This window comes from Nuphar pumila, chromosome 5 (assembly GCF_984573655.1).
Source record: "Nuphar pumila chromosome 5, dmNupPumi1.hap1.1, whole genome shotgun sequence".
Lineage (NCBI taxonomy): Eukaryota > Viridiplantae > Streptophyta > Magnoliopsida > Nymphaeales > Nymphaeaceae > Nuphar > Nuphar pumila.
Genome location: NC_143253.1, coordinates 18815 through 39385, shown reverse-complemented (window position 1 = coordinate 39385; position 20571 = coordinate 18815). Strand labels below are relative to the sequence as shown.

Below are 20571 nucleotides of genomic sequence, written 5' to 3'. Positions count from 1 at the left end.
AAACGTTGTGAAAATTTACCAAAAGTTGCAAAACTTTTACAATTTGCAATAGTTCAAAAACATTTAAAAAGTGCAAGAAAATTTTGTGAAATTTGTCAAAAATTGTAAATCTATAAAAGATGGTAAGGTTTTGAAAGGTAAAATTCACAAAATTTTGAAATAGCCTATAAACATTCCAAAAGTCTAGTTAAGAGTCTCTAAAATTCATAAAATTTCTCAAAAGTTGTAAAATTTGGTTGTAAAGTTTGCAAATTTATCATATAGTTTACAAAACTTTATAAATGCTCACAAAAATTGTGAAATTTGTAAAATTCAATCAAACGTATAAAAATACAACATAAATTTGACAAAACTTGTAAAATTTGTAAAGATTGTAAAAGTATGGAACAATTTGAAAATGTTCACAAAAGTTTTTGGAACTTTTAAGATGCGTTAAAATTTGTGAAACACTGTAAAATTTCAAAAATCGATAAGATTTTTTAAATTTGTAAAACTAGTCAAAAACTGTAAATTTTGTAAAATTTGTAAGTTTGCAAAAGTTTAAAATAATATATCGAAAATGTTCACAAAGGCTCACTAAAAGTTTACGAAATTTGAAATAGTTTCAAATCTTCACAAAAGTTTATGAAAAAATTGTGAAATTCAAATAATCTGCCTGAAGTTTTCAAAAGTAGATAAATGTTGTAAAAAATGTCAAATGCTGCAAAAGTTTCCAATTGATAAAAATTTGAAATTTTTTTAATAAAGATTTGGAAAGTTTGGGGAAGTTTGTGAAACTTTATGAAGGCATGTGAATGTTTGTCAAAGGCAAACTTTCTGAAACTTTATGAAGGTATGTGAATGTTTGTCAAAGGCTTATAAAAAAATAAAAAAAATTTCAAAGCATTAAAAAAAATTGTAAAAGTTATGCACAAATTTTGTAAAATTTTGTGAAAGAGTATGCAAAAGTTTTATGAAAGTTTACAAAAGAAAAACTGTAAAAATTATGCACAATTTTTAAAATTTTCATTGATATTTAGAAATAGTTTGCAAAATTATGTAAAACTTCAAATAAATTGCAAAGCATTGACCAAATTTTCTAAAACTTAATAAATACTTGAAAAAGCTTGTGAAAGCCTTGGAAGAAGTACATTAAAATTTTACAAAATATTGATATACCATTTTGTGGGAGGATGGAAAAATTGTCTAAAACTTTTGAAAAAGTTCATAAATGTTTGGGAAACTTCATAAAAGGTTGTGAACGTTTATCAAAAATCAACAAGTATATAAATTTGATAAATTTTGTGCAAGATTTGCTTAACTTCAAAAAGAATTGACAAACTTTAGGAAGGTTTGTGAAAGGTTTACAAAAAGTACATAAAGACTTATGAAACTTTAGGAAGATTTTCTAGTTTATTCAAAGTTGGTAAAATATTTTGAAACTTATTAAAGTTTGTGCAAGTGTTTCTAGAAAGTTTATCAAAGGCACATAAGAATTTGCACAACATTGGCAAAATGTTATGAAAATTCTAAAGATTGTAAAGTTTTTAAAGGATATTTACATAAAAATTTGCAAGACATTAGGAAAGTTGCCTAAAAATTTTGCAAAAACTTACTAATGAAAAAAAATTCTAAGAATTTTACAAAAATGAACAAATGTATGAAAAGTATGTAAATTTGAAAAAAAAACACACAAAGTCAAAAAATTGAATAATATTGCAAAAGTTCCTAACAGTTTGTTAAAATATGTGAAACATTTATAAAACGTATATTAAATTCTCAAAATAATTGACAAAAATTTGTGAGAATACAACAACTACGCCTTCATCCCAAAACAATTGGGGTCCGCCATATGAACCAACAAAGAAAATTATTCTCGGTCTTCCACATGAATCCTTCTCCTCCATTCATTTCTATCCAATGCCATGTCCTCGGTGAGGTTCAAAGCATTCATATCCTTTCCTATCACCTACATCCATGTCTTCCTAGGCCTACCCCGACCTCTTTTAACTAATATATTTTCCCATTTCTCCATCCTTCTAACTGGAGCATCATTAGGCCTTCGTCGAATATGTCCAAACCACCGTAAACGATTCTCTCTCATCTTATTTTCAATGGGAGCAACGCCTACCTTCTTACGTATCTCCTTGTTCTGAATCTTATCTTTTATTGTATTTCCACACATCCATCTCAGCATACGCATCTCAGCTACACTCATTTTTTGAATATGATGTCTCTTGGCAGCCCAACATTCCGTACCATATAGTAAAGTGGGCCTAATAGTCGTCCTATAAAACTTTCCCTTCAACCGCAATGGCATTCTACGATCGCACAACACTCCAGTGGCACTCTTCCATTTCATCCACCCAACCTTTATCCTATGATTTACATCTCCATCAATTTCTCCATACTTTTGAATGATAGATCCCAAATATTTGAAAGAATCATCCACCGGTATTTCTTGCTCACCAAGCTTCATTTGTGAGAATATTCACAAAAAATTTGTAGACCTTAATCAAGGTTTATGAAAGTTTGTACGAAAGTACAAAAATTTAGAATCATGAAACTAAAGTTTCATGAAATAATAAAAGTCGACAAAATCTCATCAAAAATTATAAAATTTGTTCCCCGAAAATTTTGTAACATTAGTAATGAAATCTTTGAAAAATTCATGATTACCATGCACAACACTAGGAAAACCATTACAAGACGAAGTTAACAGATCTTAATCAGTGCATTTTACTTCACATCAATTAACTTATTAGGCACTCTTGTCCTCAGATTTCATAATCACTTTCTATTTTTGTCTCTTGACCATAAAAATTGCAGTTTATTAACATCATGTAGGAAAAAGGTTATAACATCGTTGTGAATTATGTAAAATATTTCAGTATCAATAATTAGTGGAACCACAAAACTATCAAAATAGAACTTCTGAAAGTTTCAAAAATTTGCCCATGTCTTCTCAATTTCTCTTGTTGAGGGCAATACACACTAAAAAGAACAACCTCTTCAATCAATATCATTAGCTACATAAAGACCACTATACAACTAGCAACTAATAAATAAATAATTGCACTACATTTAAACTCTGATTTTTCCATGTAGAAACCAATGATGGTGCACTGAAAAATCTTCTTGCTAGCACTAACATCAAAAGAGATAGCACCAAAATTTGTATCATACCATTTCAATCTCCTCCGTACACGCCCAAACAAACACCAGATTTTATGACACTTAATCTCAGTTTGGGTGTTTTTCCCCTGTATTTCCATCACACCCTAAGAGTGCAATAGAAAAAGGGATTGCATGATGGGGCGTCTTGAGACACCCTTAATAAAGTTTTCAATATCACAATAATAGATATCATTTACATAATTATAACATTCATCCCATCACTAAAACGGTTACCAAAACTATTATACTTTTTGTTGCTAAGATGTTAAAATGGTTCTTTCTGACTTCTTTATCTTCCACCTTAACAATGTAAATTTGCGAAAATTCTTCATAATATTCCCAAAAGCTCATAAAAATGTGCAGTTTATAGATTTTGTCAAAAGTTGATAAAAGTTAAAAATCTTGTCTAGAATTGCAAACTTTGATAAAGTTAATGAAAGGTTACAAAGTTTTCCAAAAGTTTAAAAATAGTTTACATTTTTTTACAAAAGCTCACAAAAAATTAGTGAAAATTGTCAAATTTGTCAAAAAATGTAAAATTGAATAAGTTTACTAAAAATGCAATATTTATGAAATTAATAAAAAGTTCGAATTTTGCTAAAGGTTCTAAAGTTTGCGAAAAATCAACATAATTTAAAAATGTTCAGAAAGTCCCCCAAAAACTTGTAAAAATTGTGAAAAGTTGAAAGTTCAGAATTGGCAAAAAAAAATCTAACATAAACTCTAAAAATGTTCCTGAAAGTTGATAATAAAATTTTGAACGTCAAAGTTTGTTAAAAGTTGTAATTACAATTTTGTCATCAATTCTAAACGTTGTGAAAATTTACCAAAAGTTGCAAAACTTTTACAATTTGCAATAGTTCAAAAACATTTAAAAAGTGCAAGAAAATTTTGTGAAATTTGTCAAAAATTGTAAATCTATAAAAGATGGTAAGGTTTTGAAAGGTAAAATTCACAAAATTTTGAAATAGCCTATAAACATTCCAAAAGTCTAGTTAAGAGTCTCTAAAATTCATAAAATTTCTCAAAAGTTGTAAAATTTGGTTGTAAAGTTTGCAAATTTATCATATAGTTTACAAAACTTTATAAATGCTCACAAAAATTGTGAAATTTGTAAAATTCAATCAAACGTATAAAAATACAACATAAATTTGACAAAACTTGTAAAATTTGTAAAGATTGTAAAAGTATGGAACAATTTGAAAATGTTCACAAAAGTTTTTGGAACTTTTAAGATGCGTTAAAATTTGTGAAACACTGTAAAATTTCAAAAATCGATAAGATTTTTTAAATTTGTAAAACTAGTCAAAAACTGTAAATTTTGTAAAATTTGTAAGTTTGCAAAAGTTTAAAATAATATATCGAAAATGTTCACAAAGGCTCACTAAAAGTTTACGAAATTTGAAATAGTTTCAAATCTTCACAAAAGTTTATGAAAAAATTGTGAAATTCAAATAATCTGCCTGAAGTTTTCAAAAGTAGATAAATGTTGTAAAAAATGTCAAATGCTGCAAAAGTTTCCAATTGATAAAAAATTGAAATTTTTTTAATAAAGATTTGGAAAGTTTGGGGAAGTTTGTGAAACTTTATGAAGGCATGTGAATGTTTGTCAAAGGCAAACTTTCTGAAACTTTATGAAGGTATGTGAATGTTTGTCAAAGGCTTATAAAAAAATAAAAAAAATTTCAAAGCATTAAAAAAAATTGTAAAAGTTATGCACAAATTTTGTAAAATTTTGTGAAAGAGTATGCAAAAGTTTTATGAAAGTTTACAAAAGAAAAACTGTAAAAATTATGCACAATTTTTAAAATTTTCATTGATATTTAGAAATAGTTTGCAAAATTATGTAAAACTTCAAATAAATTGCAAAGCATTGACCAAATTTTCTAAAACTTAATAAATACTTGAAAAAGCTTGTGAAAGCCTTGGAAGAAGTACATTAAAATTTTACAAAATATTGATATACCATTTTGTGGGAGGATGGAAAAATTGTCTAAAACTTTTGAAAAAGTTCATAAATGTTTGGGAAACTTCATAAAAGGTTGTAAGGTTGTGAAAGTTTATCAAAAATCAACAAGTATATAAATTTGATAAATTTTGTGCAAGATTTGCTTAACTTCAAAAAGAATTGACAAACTTTAGGAAGGTTTGTGAAAGGTTTACAAAAAGTACATAAAGACTTATGAAACTTTAGGAAGATTTTCTAGTTTATTCAAAGTTGGCAAAATATTTTGAAACTTATTAAAGTTTGTGCAAGTGTTTCTAGAAGGTTTATCAAAGGCACATAAGAATTTGCACAACATTGGCAAAATGTTATGAAAATTCTAAAGATTGTAAAGTTTTTAAAGGATATTTACATAAAAATTTGCAAGACATTAGGAAAGTTGCCTAAAAATTTTGCAAAAACTTACTAATGAAAAAAAATTCTAAGAATTTTACAAAAATGAACAAATGTATGAAAAGTATGTAAAATTTGAAAAAAAAAACACACAAAGTCAAAAAATTGAATAATATTGCAAAAGTTCCTAACAGTTTGTTAAAATATGTGAAACATTTATAAAACGTATATTAAATTTTCAAAATAATTGACAAAAATTTGTGAGAATACAACAACTATGCCTTCATCCCAAAACAATTGGGGTCCGCGATATGAACCAACAAAGAAAATCATTCTGGGTCTTCCACATGAATCCTTCTCCTCCATTCATTTCTATCCAATGCCATGTCCTCGGTGAGGTTCAAAGCATTCATATCCTTTCCTATCACCTCCATCCATGTCTTCCTATGCCTACCCCGACCTCTTTTAACTAATATATTTTCCCATTTCTCCATCCTTCTAACTGGAGCATCATTAGGCCTTCGTCGAATATGTCCAAACCACCGTAAACGATTCTCTCTCATCTTATTTTCAATGGGTGCAACGCCTACCTTCTTACGTATTTCCTTGTTCTGAATCTTATCTTTTATTGTATTTCCACACATCCATCTCAGCATACGCATCTCAGCTACACGCATTTTTTGAATATGATGTCTCTTGGCAGCCCAACATTCCGTACCATATAGTAAAGTGGGCCTAATAGTCGTCCTATAAAACTTTCCCTTCAACCGCAATGGCATTCTACGATCGCACAACACTCCAGTTGCACTCTTCCATTTCATCCACCCAACCTTTATCCTATGATTTACATCTCCATCAATTTCTCCATACTTTTGAATGATAGATCCCAAATATTTGAAAGAATCATCCACCGGTATTTCTTGCTCACCAAGCTTCATTTGTGAGAATATTCACAAAAAATTTGTAGACCTTAATCAAGGTTTATGAAAGTTTGTACGAAAGTACAAAAATTTAGAATCATGAAACTAAAGTTTCATGAAATAATAAAAGTCGACAAAATCTCATCAAAAATTATAAAATTTGTTCCCCGAAAATTTTGTAACATTAGTAATGAAATCTTTGAAAAATTCATGATTACCATGCACGGCACTAGGAAAACCATTACAAGACGAAGTTAACAGATCTTAATCAGTGCATTTTACTTCACATCAATTAACTGATTAGGCACTCTTGTCCTCAGATTTCCTAATCACTTTCTATTTTTGTCTCTTGACCATAAAAATTGCAGTTTATTAACATCATGTAGGAAAAAGGTTATAACATCGTTGTGAATTATGTAAAATATTTCAGTATCAATAATTAGTGGAACCACAAAACTATCAAAATAGAACTTCTGAAAGTTTCAAAAATTTGCCCATGTCTTCTCAATTTCTCTTGTTGAGGGCAATACACACTAAAAAGAACAACCTCTTCAATCAATATCATTAGCTACATAAAGACCACTATACAACTAGCAACTAATAAATAAATAATTGCACTACATTTAAACTCTGATTTTTCCATGTAGAAACCAATGATGGTGCACTGAAAAATCTTCTTGCTAGCACTAACATCAAAAGAGATAGCACCAAAATTTGTATCATACCATTTCAATCTCCTCCGTACACGCCCAAACAAACACCAGATTTTATGACACTTAATCTCAGTTTGGGTGTTTTTCCCCTGTATTTCCATCACACCCTAAGAGTGCAATAGAAAAAGGGATTGCATGATGGGGCGTCTTGAGACACCCTTAATAAAGTTTTCAATATCACAATAATAGATATCATTTACATAATTATAACATTCATCCCATCACTAAAACGGTTACCAAAACTATTATACTTTTTGTTGCTAAGATGTTAAAATGGTTCTTTCTGACTTCTTTATCTTCCACCTTAACAATGTAAATTTGCGAAAATTCTTCATAATATTCCCAAAAGCTCATAAAAATGTGCAGTTTATAGATTTTGTCAAAAGTTGATAAAAGTTAAAAATCTTGTCTAGAATTGCAAACTTTGATAAAGTTAATGAAAGGTTACAAAGTTTTCCAAAAGTTTAAAAATAGTTTACATTTTTTTACAAAAGCTCACAAAAAATTAGTGAAAATTGTCAAATTTGTCAAAAAATGTAAAATTGAATAAGTTTACTAAAAATGCAATATTTATGAAATTAATAAAAAGTTCGAATTTTGCTAAAGGTTCTAAAGTTTGCGAAAAATCAACATAATTTAAAAATGTTCAGAAAGTCCCCCAAAAACTTGTAAAAATTGTGAAAAGTTGAAAGTTCAGAATTGGCAAAAAAAAATCTAACATAAACTCTAAAAATGTTCCTGAAAGTTGATAATAAAATTTTGAACGTCAAAGTTTGTTAAAAGTTGTAATTACAATTTTGTCATCAGTTCTAAACGTTGTGAAAATTTACCAAAAGTTGCAAAACTTTTACAATTTGCAATAGTTCAAAAACATTTAAAAAGTGCAAGAAAATTTTGTGAAATTTGTCAAAAATTGTAAATCTATAAAAGATGGTAAGGTTTTGAAAGGTAAAATTCACAAAATTTTGAAATAGCCTATAAACATTCCAAAAGTCTAGTTAAGAGTCTCTAAAATTCATAAAATTTCTCAAAAGTTGTAAAATTTGGTTGTAAAGTTTGCAAATTTATCATATAGTTTACAAAACTTTATAAATGCTCACAAAAATTGTGAAATTTGTAAAATTCAATCAAACGTATAAAAATACAACATAAATTTGACAAAACTTGTAAAATTTGTAAAGATTGTAAAAGTATGGAACAATTTGAAAATGTTCACAAAAGTTTTTGGAACTTTTAAGATGCGTTAAAATTTGTGAAACACTGTAAAATTTCAAAAATCGATAAGATTTTTTAAATTTGTAAAACTAGTCAAAAACTGTAAATTTTGTAAAATTTGTAAGTTTGCAAAAGTTTAAAATAATATATCGAAAATGTTCACAAAGGCTCACTAAAAGTTTACGAAATTTGAAATAGTTTCAAATCTTCACAAAAGTTTATGAAAAAATTGTGAAATTCAAATAATCTGCCTGAAGTTTTCAAAAGTAGATAAATGTTGTAAAAAATGTCAAATGCTGCAAAAGTTTCCAATTGATAAAAAATTGAAATTTTTTTAATAAAGATTTGGAAAGTTTGGGGAAGTTTGTGAAACTTTATGAAGGCATGTGAATGTTTGTCAAAGGCAAACTTTCTGAAACTTTATGAAGGTATGTGAATGTTTGTCAAAGGCTTATAAAAAAAAAAAAAAATTTCAAAGCATTAAAAAAAATTGTAAAAGTTATGCACAAATTTTGTAAAATTTTGTGAAAGAGTATGCAAAAGTTTTATGAAAGTTTACAAAAGAAAAACTGTAAAAATTATGCACAATTTTTAAAATTTTCATTGATATTTAGAAATAGTTTGCAAAATTATGTAAAACTTCAAATAAATTGCAAAGCATTGACCAAATTTTCTAAAACTTAATAAATACTTGAAAAAGCTTGTGAAAGCCTTGGAAGAAGTACATTAAAATTTTACAAAATATTGATATACCATTTTGTGGGAGGATGGAAAAATTGTCTAAAACTTTTGAAAAAGTTCATAAATGTTTGGGAAACTTCATAAAAGGTTGTGAACGTTTATCAAAAATCAACAAGTATATAAATTTGATAAATTTTGTGCAAGATTTGCTTAACTTCAAAAAGAATTGACAAACTTTAGGAAGGTTTGTGAAAGGTTTACAAAAAGTACATAAAGACTTATGAAACTTTAGGAAGATTTTCTAGTTTATTCAAAGTTGGCAAAATATTTTGAAACTTATTAAAGTTTGTGCAAGTGTTTCTAGAAGGTTTATCAAAGGCACATAAGAATTTGCACAACATTGGCAAAATGTTATGAAAATTCTAAAGATTGTAAAGTTTTTAAAGGATATTTACATAAAAATTTGCAAGACATTAGGAAAGTTGCCTAAAAATTTTGCAAAAACTTACTAATGAAAAAAAATTCTAAGAATTTTACAAAAATGAACAAATGTATGAAAAGTATGTAAAATTTGAAAAAAAAAACACACAAAGTCAAAAAATTGAATAATATTGCAAAAGTTCCTAACAGTTTGTTAAAATATGTGAAACATTTATAAAACGTATATTAAATTTTCAAAATAATTGACAAAAATTTGTGAGAATACAACAACTATGCCTTCATCCCAAAACAATTGGGGTCCGCGATATGAACCAACAAAGAAAATCATTCTGGGTCTTCCACATGAATCCTTCTCCTCCATTCATTTCTATCCAATGCCATGTCCTCGGTGAGGTTCAAAGCATTCATATCCTTTCCTATCACCTCCATACATGTCTTCCTATGCCTACCCCGACCTCTTTTAACTAATATATTTTCCCATTTCTCCATCCTTCTAACTGGAGCATCATTAGGCCTTCGTCGAATATGTCCAAACCACCGTAAACGATTCTCTCTCATCTTATTTTCAATGGGTGCAACGCCTACCTTCTTACGTAGCTCCTTGTTCTGAATCTTATCTTTTATTGTATTTCCACACATCCATCTCAGCATACGCATCTCAGCTACACTCATTTTTTGAATATGATGTCTCTTGGCAGCCCAACATTCCGTACCATATAGTAAAGTGGGCCTAATAGTCGTCCTATAAAACTTTCCCTTCAACCGCAATGGCATTCTACGATCGCACAACACTCCAGTGGCACTCTTCCATTTCATCCACCCAACCTTTATCCTATGATTTACATCTCCATCAATTTCTCCATACTTTTGAATGATAGATCCCAAATATTTGAAAGAATCATCCACCGGTATTTCTTGCTCACCAAGCTTCATTTGTGAGAATATTCACAAAAAATTTGTAGACCTTAATCAAGGTTTATGAAAGTTTGTACGAAAGTATAAAGCTGTTGTGATGATGGATTGAATCATATTAAGGTCTGATCCAGATCCAAACTATAAATTGTAACATTGACTGGATTGTATGGGGCGTGTTTATTAGGGCATATTTGTTATTATTTTGTATTATAGGACAGTTATGTCCATTGAAAATATTGTAACCTCTATATAAAGTGAAGGAAATAGGTCACGTCTATTCTTTGGAAAACGTGACAGGTTCAGCCAGCACCAATCTATGTGTCTTCTTCGTCTTCTTCTTCTTCTTTGTTGATTGGTTCTGGTGCATCTCTAAAATCTAACAAAAAGTTCATAAAAAGCACAAAAAAATTGCAAACCATTTTCAAAATTATGTAAAGCTTCGTAAAATACTTACAAATCATAGAAGAAAAGTCGACAGATGTTTGTGAAAATTTTACGAAGTTTTAGAAACTGAAATTTGTAAAAGCATGTGAAATTTTGTTAACGATTTATAAAAAATACAAAAGAATTTGCAGAACACCAAAATTTTGTAAGAGTTCACAAAATTTTGCGAAAATATTGCAAAAAATTGTGTTATTGTGTTACTTTATAAAGGTTGCAAAACAATGACAAAATCTTCTGAAACTTAATAAAGGTTTGGAAAAGTTTGTGAAAGTTTTATAAGAAGTATTCAGAAAATTACACAAAGTATAGATATAAAAGTTTGTGAAATGTTGGCAAATTTTTCTAGAACTATTGCAAAAGATCATTAAATGTTCGTAAAACTTGATGAAAATTTGTGAGAGTTTGTCAAAGATTTATAACAAGTACATAAAAGTTTGTGTAAAACACCAACAAAATTTAATGAAAGTTTGTGAAAGGCATTTACACTAATACATAAAAATTTGCAAGACTTGAAAATTTATTCTTACAAATTTACGAAATAAAAAAATCTATAAAAAGGTTACAAAAATCTAGAAAAATTAACAAAAAATTGTCAAAATTTTACAAAAACATCACAAAATTTAATAGATTTGTCAAATTTTGTGAAAGTTTTAGAAAGTGCATAAAATTTTCAAACAATTGACAAAATTTCTGAAAAATTCTCAAATATCCGTAAGCTTATAGATCTTAACAAAGATTTTTCAATTTTTTAATAAGTTTGTCAAATGCTTGCAAAAATTTGTGCCAATTTCTAGAAATTTTAATAAAATTCGTAAATAGTTCGCAAAAACTTGTGAGCTTCTTGAAGGTTGCAAAACATTGACAAAATTTTCGAAAACTTTTGCAATTTGTCAAAAATTTATAGAAATACGCAAACATGAGTGAAATTTAATAGGTTTGTCAAATTTTGTGAAAGGTTTAGAAAGTGCATAAATTTTTCAAACAATTGTCAAAATTTCAAAAAAAAATTAGCAAATATTCATAAAATTTTGTAGATTTTAATAAAGTTTTTTTCAATTTTTGAATAAGCTTCTGAAAACTTGCAAAAAATTGTGCCAATTTCTAGAAATTTTAATGAAATTCGTAAATAATTCGCAAAAAATTGTGAAACTTCATGAAGGTTGCAAAACATTGACAAAATTTTCTAAAATTGTTGCGATAGTTCACTAAATACTTGTAAAAAATTTGAAGTTGTAAAAGGTGTGAAATTTGTGAAATTCATGAAATTTTTGAAGCTTCTGAAGCGTTCACAAGTTGGCAAAAATCTAAAATATTTTAAATAAAATGTTAAAAAGTTGGCTAAAGTTTAAAAGATCACAGTGTTCACAAAAGTTTATGAAATTTGTATAAAGATGTCAAAAATTGATAAATATTTGTCACCTGCAAACTTTGATTACAAAGCTTATAAAAATTCGAAACAATGTAAAAATCTTTACAAGAACTCATATTAAAATTGTGATATTTGTACAATTTGTCAAAATTTGCAAAACATGTGAAAAGATTTTGTGGGCTAAAGATTGTAAAATTTGCAAAAGCTTGAAATAATTTAAAAAAAAATGTTAAATAATGCTCACAAAACTCATTAAAATTTGTGAAACTTATACAATTTGTCAACATTTGTAAAATATGAGAAAATTTGGTGCGCTAAAAATTGTAAAATTTGCAAAAGTTTGAAAGAGTTTAAAAATTGTTCACAAAACCTCAACAAAAATTTAAAATTTTTCAAAGATATTTCAAAATTTTTGAAGTTCCCTAAATGTTGAAAGTTAGCCAAGCTTATGAAGATTTTGTGAAATTCAAATAATCTCTAAAGTTGTCAAAAATTGATGAATATTTGTAAATGTTTAAAAAACTCATGATGAAATGTCTCTTATCTTTTCAATCAAAAGAATAAGTAGATCTGCTACAGAAACTCGTTTCAAAATACTTGAATTTATTAAAGAAACACATTTCAAAATACTCAAAAAAATCCTATTGTTTCTTCTATAAACTCGCTTGTCATTGTACAAATTAGTATAACAGGTTCCCATCAAAAAATCTCTATACAATTGGAAATATTATATTGCAAAAAAATCCATGCTATTGACATTCACTTGTCAAATAATCACAATTTCAATAAAGATTAACTAGTTACACATCATTGAATTATTTAATTATTATCATTTATAGACCTTGCTCTGGCCAATAAGATCTCTCCTGCTGTGTGCAGGGATAGGTTGAATCTGATTCTCAGTGAGTACTTTCCAGTCTGGAAATGTATTGAACTGAGGAGCCTTTTCGGCTAATTCTAGTTGGATTTTCTATTTGCCAAGAAAGGAATCTCAGCCTTCTCTTCTGCCCCATCCCTTCTGTTCATCACTTGTTTATTATTGAATAGAGAACAGGAAGTAGATCAAGCCACGGGCAAAGTCTGTCCACTTTCCCTTGCACCGCCGCATAAAACCCCGAGAAAGATATCATTTACAGATAATGGAATACAAAATTGCTTTCTTCACTATTTTCTCCCCAAAAATAGAGAGAGAGAGAGAGAGAGAGAAGTTGTAAGCCACAAATTCTTTAAGTTCTGTACAAAGAAACAACTTAACTTAAAGAAACAACTTTTTTGAACCAGCTTAGTCTTCCGGAAAAAAAATGATCAAGTATTAAAATCCGTAAAGTTTTTGTTAAAGTTTGTGACTTGTAAAATTTGCAAAAGTTTCAAAATGTTTGAAAATTTATTCAGAAGTTGAAAATTTGTAAATAATTGTGACATTTGTCAAAAACCATAAAATTATGATAGAAGAAATTTTTTTAATGTATATGACAATTCACAATTGAAAAGAAAAACTCATCAAAACTTTGAAATAGTTTAAAAATTGTTTCCAAATGCTTAAAAAATATATGTGAAATTTACAAAATTTATAAAATTTTGAAACACCGTAAAATTTGAAAATTTTCTAAATAATCATAAAATTTGCCAAAAGCTCTAAAATAAGTGGAGTTTGTAAAGGTTTTAAATACTGTCAAAAGCCAAAAAAAATTAAAACTTATATTGAATTGAAAGTTGTAAAATTTGTGAAATTCATAGAATTTGCAAATTTGCTTCAATGATTTAAAATTTATAAACTTTGTGAAAGGTAGGTAGTTTGCAAAAGTTAGAAACAATTTATGCATGTTCACAACAACTTGCAAAACTATGTGAAGAGTTTTTGAAAATTTCCTAAAAGGTTTTCAAAATTTCTAAATGTTATCAAAAGTTGTAAAACTTATAAAATTCATCAAATTCGCAAAATTCATCAAAAGTTTTAAAAAATCTGTAAATGTTTGTGAAAGGTAAAATTTTCAAAGGTTTCAAAAAAACTAGAAATGTTTAGAAAGCTCACAAAGAACTTATTAAATTTGTAAATTTCTTAAAACGTGTAAAAATTGGTCAAAATTTGGAAACAAATTTATATTTGTGAAAGTTTGTAAAGTTTGTAAAGTTTGAAAATTTTCAAAATAGTGCTCAAAAGTTTTTTCAAATAATTTATCAGAAACAGTGAAATAAAATATTTCATTGGAAAATATATTAAATTAGTATAATTTCTGAAAAAGTTGTGAAATTTTTAAAGTTCGTGATGTGTTTTAATGTTTGCACAAGCTCTAAAGAGCTCACAAAAAACTTGTAAAATTTGCAAAAAATGTCAAAAGTTAAACAATTTCTGAAATTTATAAAATTTCAAACACTTTATCAAAAGTTGGTTGTAATATGTTGTAGAATTTGCAAAACTGTCAAATAATTAAGAAATGTTCATAAAACCTCAAAAAGTTTGTAACATTGCAAAATAGATCAAATTTTGCTAAATTTTTTGAAATATTGTAAAATTTTGAAAATTTGTAAATAATTGTAAAATTTGGGGAACTTGTTGAACCAATAAAATTTGTCAAAAGCTCTAAGTTCCAAAATTTTGAACTTTAAACAATTTAAAGATATTACCAAAATTAGTGAACCAACCTTTTTTAAAAATTAGAAAATTTATGAAACTAAAGTAATTTTCAAAAAAAATTATGAAATTTATAAAGTACATGAAAGGCTGTAATGTTTGCAAAAGCTCTAAAAAAGTCATAAAAAACTTGTGACATTAGTAAAATTTGTCAAAACTTGTAAATTTTATAAAATTTGCCAAAAGTTAAAAAATATATAAAATTTATGCAAATATACAAATTTCATCCTTTTAGTATTGGCTTATTCAAAAAAACCTTGTTCTTTGGAAGAGCCGTGAAAAAAATGCAACAAAAGACAAACAAATCCACTAAGGGGGCTTCTTTGGATTTCCCTAATTTGGAGTTCTTCGAAGGAAAAAGACACTAATTTGATCTTTTAAGACAAAAATGTAAGACTGGTGCCAACAGTTCATCACGGAAATAAGGACTCACTGAGCCCGGGATCACTAAGGAGTCTTTAAAAAATTTATGAAAAGAAATATCAGAAGCTTTAAAACTTCTGAACTTCATAGAAGCTGCAAAACTTCTGAAGTTCATAGAATCTGCAAATTCTTTTCAAAGTTTTAAAATTGTAGAATTTGTGAAATGATGTAAAGTTCGTAAAATTTTCAAAACTTGTTATTCAAAATTTGTAAAGTTTGTAAAGAGTTGTAATGCAAAAATTTAAACATTTTAGGGTTGTAATTTTTTTCAAAAGTTGTCAAATTTGTAATTTGTTCCTAAAGTTTGAAAAAAGTTTAAAATGTTTACAAAAAGTTTGAATAGCTAAGAAATGTTTACAAAAACTCAAAAGAATTGTAAAATTTGTAAAAAAATGTAAAACATAAAAACTTTGTCACTAGCCATGAAATTTGTTAACTTAGTAACATTGATCAGAAGTTCTAAAAATTGTGAAATTTGAACGTTGTGACTTTTCCAAAGTTTGAAATAGTTTAGAAGAAACTAACAAAAATATGACACATTGCGTAAAATTAGTAAAAATCTGTCAAAAATTGAAATGTTTTTAAGATTTCAAAAGTTAGCAAACTTGTGAAATTCATACAATTTGCAAAATCAATCAAAAGTTTTAAAATTTTATATTGTTTGTCAAAAGCAGTATTTGCAAAAGTTTATAATGGTTTAAAAATGTTCAAAATAACTCAAGAAAGAATTTGTAAAAAAATGCATAAAACTTTTTCAAAATTTATAAAATTTGTGAAATATATAAAAACTTTTTCAAATTTTATAAAATTGAACAAATTTGCAAAATTATAACATCATTTTTAAAGTTTGTGAAATTTATAAAATAGTTTACAATATTTGCAAAAATTTTGTAAAGTCTGTCAAAGTCTGTGTCTGTGTTGTTCAAATACTTGTATATACACTAAGAAATAGCTGTATATATATATATATATAGACACACACACATAAAATACACTCAGAAATATGTGTATGTATAACATTGTCACAAATATCGTTCTTGGGTTTTTATCGGCAAGGTTTTTCTCGGGTATTATTCGGAAAGTTTGTTTTTCTCGGAAAAATCTCAGGAAAATATCAGGGATTCAAAAAATTAGAAAATATATAAAAATAATAATAGAAATTTTGTAAAAGTATGAGTTTCTACAAATTTTCTTACAAAAACATTGATAAAAATTTTAAATAGTTATTAAAATGTTAAAAGAAACCAAAAAAAGTTCAAAATGTATTAAAAAAGGATTTTTTTTAATTCACCGAAAATATCACAATAATAACACACAATAAAAACGTGATATTTTCAAAATGACGATATTTTGAAAATATCGTCTTTTTCTTCTTTTTTGCTTTACCTGTTTTTACCATTTTTAACGTGATATTTTGAAAATATTGTTGATATCTGTGACAATCTATGTCACATGGGTGCGGGTGCGGGTGCGGGTGCGGGTGCGGGTACGGGCGCGGGGATTCGGCACTTCCAAAAAACCCGGGTGCGGCAGGGGCAAAAATGTAATATATATAAGGGGGTCGGGGGGTTCACTCGACACGGGTTTTTTCAAATTTCATTTTATATACAGCTGCACGCACCCATCTCGTCAGGAGAACAGTGAATACTAATAGCCAGCAAGGCTACCACCATCATTGTCATTTATTATGGAGAGAGAAAATCCTTTACGAAAAAGAAGGATCAGCAAGGCTACCACCATCATTATCATTTATTATGGAGAGAGAAAATCCTTTACGAAAAAGAAGGATTAGGAGCAGCAGCTGCTGTCTATCATTTATTATGGAGAGAGAAAATCCTTTACGAAAAAAGAAGGATTAGGAGCAGCAGTTGTTGTCAGCTGCAGCAGCTGCTGTCAGCAGAATTTTTAAAAAAAAAAATCGCAACCCATTTCATAGGGCAATTTTTTTTTTAAAAAAAAATCCAAAAAAAATGGACCTAAATGATCCTGGGTGCGATCAACGCACCCAGGATCGGGTTGACCGCACCCGGTGTCGCACCCGCACCCGCGTCGAGTCGCGTCGACGCGGGTGCGGCACCCTGCTAGCCGAATCCCTGTGACATAGGTGACAGTGATGTATATATATGTACACACACAGGACTGAGAAGTATATAGGTATCACGTATGTATATATATATATATATATATTGAGAAGTACCACTCTCTCTCTCTCTCTCTCTCTCTCTCTCTCTCTATATATATATATATATATATATAGGCCTTCGATTCTGCCGCCCAAGGGCTGGACGCCAGCTGCCCTGCCGGTTTTTTGAGATCCAACGGTACGGATGGATAGATTAGATCCAAATCTATGGATTTGGAAAAAAATCGCTGAAAACGGACCTCTAGATCAAATTTTATAAAGATTGAAATTCAACACCTTTATCACCTTCGAAAATAGGGGGGCGTATTTTGGGTTCCCAACATCGGATTTCGACGATTTTTTTTAATTCACAGATTTGGGCCATTCGACCACATCTATGTGGTCGGCGCCCCAAAAAAACACCGGCCGCCGACCGAAATGGCCGGGCAGCCGACTGGACGGGCATTCCTAAGAATCCTATATATATATAAGCTAATCCACCTTCTTCATTGTAAAACCTAATATATTAGCTAGATATATTTCCACCAGAAAGAAATACCAGATTAGAGGGAAATGGATGCAACATTTTATCAGAAAGCCAATTGGAATTTAGTAGGAAACTATTTGGTGTTCAGTGCACTTTTTGAAACCTAGCAATTTAATGCATCCACGAAATCAATATAAGCTCTTTCAAAATGTGATTCTTGTCGGTACCCATATTCATGTAAGTTGTAACAAGTATAAACTCTATGATTCATGTTAACGCATCTAACAACCTGTAACCATTTTGAAGGTACTGTCGGTACTCATGTTCATGTAAGTAGTAACAAGTATAAACTCTACGATTCATGTTAACACATCTAACAACCTGTAACCATTTTGAAAGTACTGGCCTACTTTTACAGCAATAGCAGTTAGACAATAAGAATGGGCAAACTAATTACCTCAAACTAAGAGTAAATCTTAAACCACTTGATAAGCTTATATAGTATTTAACACAATTATGAAACCAATAACCAGTGAACACAAGAAACGTGAACTTAAACAATACCTACTAACCTGTTTAAGTAGTTCCATTGCTCATCCAATGGTTTGTTTCTTGAAAGAATCTCCAAAGGACCAATTTCCAATAATCTCAAAGAATGTATGATGATATCATCTTTGCCCACATCATCAAGGTCATTGTGTTTCCCACCAGCATGCGTGCACTTTTGGGTGTCGCAGGCACAGTTTGCTTTACTCAATGAACTGTTAGGATGAACAATTCAAGAAAGATTCCTCCAGTTCATGCCTGAAAGAAAAAGGTCACTCAGTTTAGGGTGTGATTCATTCTTGAAATGCAATTACCTGTGAAATACTCTTGATCAACGAAAAGATGAATAAACAACCCCAATGACTTTCAAGACCTACAAATGCATTGCAAGTATTCAACAATACAACTACATAAACTGATTAGATATAGAATAATGTCATAGACTACATAAGTTGAGTAGATATTTATGGAGCTAGCTAGGATCCAAATATCACATTTAAATCTGGTCATCTCTTCATACCCAAAGAGGTTAGCGCAGTGGGAGCGGTTTGTGGCTGTTTGGCGGGCAGTAGCAATTAGATTCTCATGGGTGACAACTCCTTGTGCAAGCCAAGTATGGTGTATCTCTTGAGGTTGGGAAGGTTGTCCAAGAGATTTTACCGCTCAAGAGTCAAGACTGGGTTTCCTTTCGATAGCATTGGAAAAAAAATCTGGTAATCTTTTCTTGGTATCGCCTCGTGCTATTTTAACAAACTAGACTAGTTGAAGGATGAAACAAATACTTAGTTCCCAATTGGCAGGTGCAAGTATGAAACTAACTTAAAAGTCTCGCTCCCATAGGATCTGTTTACGTACGGATCAATTTCCAACTAAACATTTTATCTAATTCAAATCAAGAACAGAAACATCAAATTCTGGATTCAGATTTGGACTTTCATCCTCCAATCCGTGTCACCCCTCCAAGACTACCTAAACTTGCTTCATGTGAAAACTTCTGCTTCCTGCAACTTTCTAATAGTCAAGTAGTCAATTTTCAACACGCTTTCTAAAAAGAGCCAAAGTCTATGACATTGATAACATAAGAGTTTCTATTTCGCCCAATTCTATAACATTGTAAAATGATCGATAATCCAAATCCCTAAAACCATCAGAAACGAGACAAATTCTATGTACGGTAAAAAATCTTCCCGAGTTTATAAACAATCGCCAAGATCGAATGATGAACAACACTCAAAAAATCCCAAAGATCGGAAGAAAGATGATCTTCAAGAAACCCCAAAGATCCGAAAGAATGATCATCTTCAAGAAACCCAAAGATCGGAAGAAAGATAATGAGAACCCGTTTACAAAGAATCCAAAACCTCGCATCTAAAAGACACTGTGATCAATTTCAGACGAGAGAAGAACCAAAAAAGGAAAGGAAATAACACGAGAACCCCAAATTCTCGGGAGAAAACCCTAATACCTGTCGGAAGATCGTCGCATCAGAGCCAAGTGAGCTCGCCTTGATCCGCCGCTACGCACCTCCCGCTGTCGCTCTCAACACAAGTCATCGCCGAAACTCGGGGTGGTTTTACCCATGCTCATTGAGATCGTCTTCTTCCGCCATCCATTAACCGCCGGGATCCTCGACCGGGTGCCGCATGCGCATTCTACCTCGGGAGCCGTCATCGACCTCTGCCGGAGCTTGATCGAACACCGACTCGACGCCTTCGCCATCTGCCGCACTTGTCCGACCTCGGCCTTCCGCCATCACCATCGTAATGATACAAGAGAGGTGATTGGAACCTTTGGACGTCCCCCGCCTCTTCTCCATCGATCGGTGTTCAAAGAGAGAGAGAGAGAGTTGGGCCGTGCTTTCGAGTACTCGGCCCGTATGGGCCTTAGTTTTTCTCTTATACTCGAAAAAAAGCGGGCCTAACCCGGCCCGGTATATATATATATATATGGGCCGGGCGGGGCCGGGTCCGGGTCACGGGCTTCTTTCGGGGCGGCGTGTATAAAGGTAAACCAAAAATTTAGTAAAAAGTATTTTAAGTTTTAAGTTTATCTAGTTTCCTTTTTTCTTTTTTCTTTTTTCTTTTTTCTTTTTTCTTTTTTCTTTTTTCTTCTTCTTTTTTCATATATTTTTTTTCTCAAAAATGTACCGTCAGATATAATCTGTTCATA

At 29.8% G+C, this 20571-nt stretch overlaps 1 protein-coding gene across 1 annotated transcript in view; it reads right to left on the bottom strand.

Annotated features, from left to right (window-relative positions):
• The window catches only part of LOC149836373 (zinc finger CCCH domain-containing protein 53-like), a 151375-nt gene that overhangs the window by 115642 nt on the left and 15162 nt on the right, over positions 1-20571 (bottom strand). The window contains exon 3 of the mRNA XM_090005295.1: positions 18429-18660. The gene's annotated coding sequence lies outside the window, so the exon portion shown is untranslated. The remainder of the gene's footprint in view (positions 1-18428; positions 18661-20571) is intronic.